This window comes from Triticum dicoccoides, chromosome 1B (genome assembly GCF_002162155.2).
Source record: "Triticum dicoccoides isolate Atlit2015 ecotype Zavitan chromosome 1B, WEW_v2.0, whole genome shotgun sequence".
Taxonomy (NCBI): Eukaryota; Viridiplantae; Streptophyta; class Magnoliopsida; order Poales; family Poaceae; genus Triticum; species Triticum dicoccoides.
This window is the reverse complement of record NC_041381.1, coordinates 357082599-357088490: the sequence shown is the minus strand read 5'-3', so window position 1 is coordinate 357088490 and position 5892 is coordinate 357082599.

The following is a 5892-nucleotide window of genomic DNA, read 5'->3' as shown; positions in this document are numbered from 1 at the left end:
GAGATCTTACTTCCTATCCGTTAAGGTGAATTTGGTTCAGATCTTCTTCTTGTGAGTTGTTTGAATTCCGCATCATGAGAGGTCAGTACTAGCCTTCTTTCACATGATTTTGCAGTGTCTTTTCATATGTTGTGCTACTTGTACGATAATGTTGCTTGATTTTAGTGAACTGCACAAATGGAGACAAGACTTCCAATCTGTATGTGCACCGTAATATCCCATTGAGGTAAGATAAGGATATTTCACAACTGCTGTCCTGTATTTTGCCACTTTCATCAGAAAATTAAGTTTAGTACTATACTTGTGCTCCCTAATTGACATGCCAAATCTTACATTGAAGGCGAAGCTTGTATGTTATTGAACCAAGTGATGAAGGGGAAGAACAAGCGGAAGAAAAACAAAAATCAACTCCCGGTGCTGTAATGAAGCACTGGAACTGTGATGACACAAGTAATGATATATTTTTGCATCTTAATTTATTGCTATGGCTGGAACGAGCAATTGTTTTACCACTGATTTGATGCCATACGTAATTATCTCTACTTGTGCAAACAGGGATCTTATTTGAAGATACCATATATTTTAGTGGAACTACACAAGAAGATGTTGGAAACATTAAACTAATCGAGGAGTATAGCATGGCCACCCCAGTAGATAGCAACAGATGGTTCCAGAGAAGTGCTTCATCTGTATGCTCTACACAATCAGCCTCCTGAAAAATGTTGGTACTCACCCACTGATTTCATCCATATGATTGAGCTTTGTCATCTCTATTGGTGTTGAGCTACTGTTTAGATACTGTCATGAAAAAGTGGTATTTTCCTTGAGAAGTGCTTCATCTGTGCTGTTTTAAATATTTCCTTTCCTTTTTTTGAGCAAACAGGCATCATCTTCCTCTGAAGAAGAATATGGAGTACGTGAAGTGACTAGTTCCGATTATGCCAGGATGAAGAAGCCCTGTCTATCTTCTCATCAGAAGGAGCAGTTGAAGGATGGTTACATTACTCCCCACAAGACCAAACTAACTTCAGCTCAGAAGGACTGACAAATCTCCATTTTTTTGTTGTGATGCGCGATTACAATGTTGTTCTAGGATTCTTTCTGGTGAGTTCCATTTTTCTAAAAGTGTGCTCTACATGGACCATGTATGTGCCTGTTGAAACTGTCAATTCATAGTACAGTTTGCTTTATACTAATCACTTTTTTGTATTTGTGCAATCAGGGGTGCTCAGCTTGATTTCAACAGGAACTGCACAAAATGTTCATGAATACATCGAATCATTCATTTCCACCACAAGAAAGGAGGTGCCCATAAGTTCAAGGCGTAGCAACATATAAGGGCAAAATCATACAAGCTACGCGCGAATTTGGTTGATTTTGGTGGAACTGCACAAAAAGAACAGCTGGTTTATTTAGCACGAGGTGCCATGTCAATGTCCGAACTGATGGCAAACCCTGCCCATTCCACAATTGTAGGAATTTGATATTTTGGAATGGGACAACCTTGTCAAATTTTGCTCATTGATTTTAGCAAGATATGCGTTTAATATTTTCGAATGGGACGCCCTTTGCTGTCAGCGGCGGCGATCAATTTTTTCTTTATTATTTAGTTGTGAAGTAAATATTGCCTCGGATATGTGAGTCGCTGAGATGCATAATCATCGATTGTTTTGAATGTTCTCTATGAATTTCTAGGCCTGTGTGTTTGATTGCAATGCACAGAAACGCTAAAAAGCTGCTCAAACTCTTTGTACTCCTTCTGTTCCTTTTTACTTCGCACATTGTGAAAGTGCATACTTTTTTGTATAAGATTGGTCAAAGTAGAGATACTTTGACTGCAGACAAAACTTGTATGCAGACTAGAAAGGACCGGAGGGAGTACATGTGAAACTGCTGCAAACGTGGTGATCACCCTGGGAATAATGCTAGTACGTATTGTTTTGCATGTTCATCCAATGCCAGTGATACATGAATTTGAACTAATCGAAATAAATTCATTCATACACGGTCGGATTTCATATAAACATGCCGGATTTCATTACATTCATACATTCTTCAACTAAAAAGGGGTGTTTGTGGCCGCATGCATCTCCCAGATGCAGAGGCCGGGGGTCATCCTCCTTTTCTAAAAAAAACTAAAAAGGGGTGCACTGGAGGTATAATTAATTAACCAAAGCTACCCACCTGTGTCCGCTGAGCCGAAGCTTGAGTGACTTAACTACAGGTGCAGTTGTGTAACAGACATGTTGCCTGTTGGGCCCACGTGTCAGTCAGCCAACTGCACCAGCAGTTAAGCAGAAGCAGCGTTCTTCTCCAGTGCAGCTCTCCGACTCCACGTCGCCGCCAAGAAGCTAACCGGCCGTCAATGGTCAACCCGCCTAGCTTGGCTTCAACCATAGGGTAGCAGCGGTGGCCTTACTTGGACCCGAGCGGCGGCGACCTACCGTGTTCTACTCTTCCTCATTTTCTAGGTGGCGCGGCCTCGTTGGCAGCGGGGCGGGCCCTCAGCGGAGCCGGTGATGCCCTCTGTCTCGTTGCCGGCGGGCGGCGCCTCAGTGGAGCGGTGGAAATCCTCCCCCACGTTGCCAGCAGGGTGGGGCCTCGGCTGAGTCGGCGATGTCCTCTGCCTCGTTGTTGGCGGGGCGGGGCCTCGACGCAGCCGGCGGTGTCCTCTGCCTCGTTGTTGGCGCCGTGGGGCCTCGGTGGAGCCGGCGGTGTCCTCTGCCTCGTTGTTGGCGTCGCGGGGCCTCGACGGAGCAGGGTGTCGTCGACGCCAGCGGAGAGGGGACTCATCGGAGCCGGCATTGTCCTCTGCCTCGTCCTCGGTCTCGCCAAACAGCACCTCGTCCGCTTCATCGCCCTCTTTGCTAGCCTCTTTGTAGGTGGCCGCAGCCTCCGCCACCCGCATGCGGTACCGCCAGTGCTCGAGGCGGCCCTTGCGGGCGGAGCGGTATGAGTCGAGCAGCGCCCCCTGCTCCACCCGCTCCGCGACGATCTGCTCCTCCGCCTGCAGGTGCTCCCGGAGGAGATGGTGGTTGTAGGCGGCGTCGGCCTGCGCCTCCCGGGACTGCTCCTCACGCATCTGCCTCACCCTGTCCACATATTGGGCACGGGCCTCGCCGATGGTCATGGTGCATTGCACCGGCGAGGATGGCGTGGAGGAGGGGGTTGGCGCCGGATCGTCGACTACCATGTTCTCCATTGGGACGTCGTCGTCCTCCGGCTGCCTGTCGGCCAGCCGGTCGGCAGTAATGGCTGCCGTCTCCTTGTGGTCCGTCGTCCGCCCGTCCCGAAGAGCGCTGGAGCGCGAGGAAGCCATGGTGGACAGTAGTGGTGTGTACAGGAGAAAGGGAACGGATGCGGATGACTGCGGCTATGGCCGGCGCAGCAGTTTATATAGCAATGGTGGGCGGGCGGAGGGACGGAGGTGTGGCGCCGGAGTAGCCGCCTTGGTAACCGCGTATCATTAATGTGTGCGGCAGATGGACGGACGGACGACACTTGTGTCGTTTGAAGGTGGAGCAATCGCCTGCACCAGGAAGCGGGGCGGCCGGCGCTGACTGTTTCGGACGGAAAGCACGCGCGGGCGAGGAGATGACTTTACTTGGATAGGATGACAATGGGGACCCACCAGGTCCATAGCCTCACGTACGCAAGTGCCTCCTTATTATATATATATATAACTATAATTTATTTTGCTTCCTCTTGGTTTCCTGACATCACGGTCCCACACCATTGTCAACCTATGTACTCCCTCCTTTCCGGTTTATAGGGCTTATCTCAAAATTTTAGTTTTTCCATTTTATAAGGCTTAATTTGGTTGTTTTCCATCACATGTTCAGATTCCAAGGTGCATTAAATCATTGCATGCAAGTATTAAGAGAAAATTGACCAATGCATGTACTTTATGCATGCATGCATTGCAATTAATGCATTGATAAACATAATTTTTTGAGGATAACAAGAGCATTAATTAGGTACTTTTGTAAAACTACAAAAAGTATTCCACCACTCGCCATCTACCTAGATTGGTGAGATTTTTGAATTGAGCATTATAAACTGGAAAGGAGGGAGTAGTCAATAAACGAGAGAATTGCACAAGAAGCGGCCGACAGCTGGGACCAAGCAACTCGAGCAGTATTTGTGTTTTTGAGGTGTGAGCACTGCAGAGTTTTTCGATGTTTACCCCAGATATTAATTTTTCTCCTCTGAACAACAACGAAAACATCGCTGCAGGTATTAACTGGGCAGGCTGTGGCCCGTCTAGCCCAGGCCACATATCCAGCCCAGATATTAATTTTTTTCAAGCTGAAAATGGCTAGCCCAGCTATACTTTTTTTAGGAATACCCAAGCAAGGTCAAGTTGTTATTCTCCGCCCCGCTGGGCTGCAAATCTTTCCTAGGAGGGATGCATTAGGCTTAACAAGAAAATGGGCTTTAAAAATAATAAATGGGATGTAATTATAAAAACTGGGTAGTAACTATAAAAAAATACACCAAACAGTGATTACTTTATAAAAAATTATTTTTGGAATATTGGAAATTTTAATTTCATTAATTGTTGCGAGCGCAATGTTTCGTTGGATTTTTACGTAATATAAATTTATATTGAAATTGTATTTAATCTGACTAGAAATTTCGGGATAAAAATATTCGGATCCCATCAAAATGTGGGAAATTTTATAGAATTCTGTTTTGAGCGGTTGGTTGAAATGGGCTGTACTTTTAAAAAACTGTAAATGGGCTGTAGTAAATTCCATTAGAATTCAAAAATGGGCTACACATTCTTACATATCTCAAATGGGCTATAAGTTCTCTGCCACACACTTATGGCATTACTAAGTTGACGCGTCCCCTAAAAAACAGAGTTGACGCGTATGCAAGGCTTTGTCAACTTATAGTCAACACACGGTTCTAGCAGCAGTGGCCGTTGGATTTCCATCCAACGGATGCCCTGCTTCTTCTTCAATCACGGATATTCTAGCTTCACCCGCCCAAAAAATGATTCCTCCCCTTGACATCTGGGGCGCACCGTTTCGGAAGCTGACCTGTGGGCCTACTAAGTTGACGTACCAAGGGCTTTGTCAACTTAGTCAATATAAACAATTCTAGCTGCAGTGACCGTACGATGTCCATCCAACGGCCGTCATGCTTCTTCAACCTCTGGTCTTCTTGCTCCAGCCGCCCAAAGCAGCGCTGGTCGTGCCGCCTGCTCCTGCCTCCCATGGCCGGCTGTGCTGCCGCGGAGGCCTCATCGCCCCTACTACTCCCACCGCTGGCCAGGCCATCACTCCACTCACCCGCACCCCTTGTTATTCTGTGGCGACGGCAGCGCAACCGAACCAGTGAACCCTCGTACTCCTCTTCGTGTGTGCATCCACTGCCGTGTCTTCCCCGGCTCTGTGTTGTCCCCTTCCTAGGCCTCGCCGTCGTCCACCGCCGTGGTGCTGTCGACGCGGCGTGGTTAATGTGGTCAAGGAACGACTTCCATCGGACGTGGACTGTATGTGGAGAGGCTGACAGTTGGGTCCATGGCAGCCGCAAGGAAGTGCCTACTTATTACGCGCAAAATAATTATTCCTCCACCTGACAGCGGGGACCCACCGGACGGGCCACCGTATTTCGTGAAAAAAATGATTCACCCCCTGACTGCTGGGACCCACGAGCTACATCTTCGCACGCAAGGAAGTGCGTCCGAAAAAACGATTCGCCCCCCTGACTGCTGGGACCCACCAGCTACATCTTCGCATGCAAGGAAGTGCGTCCAAAAAAAATGATTCGCCCCCCGACTACTGGGACCCACCAGCTACACCTTCGCACGCAAGGAAGTGCGTCCGGGCAAAAAAAAAACTATTCGCCCCCTGACTACTGGGACCCAGCAGCTACACCTTC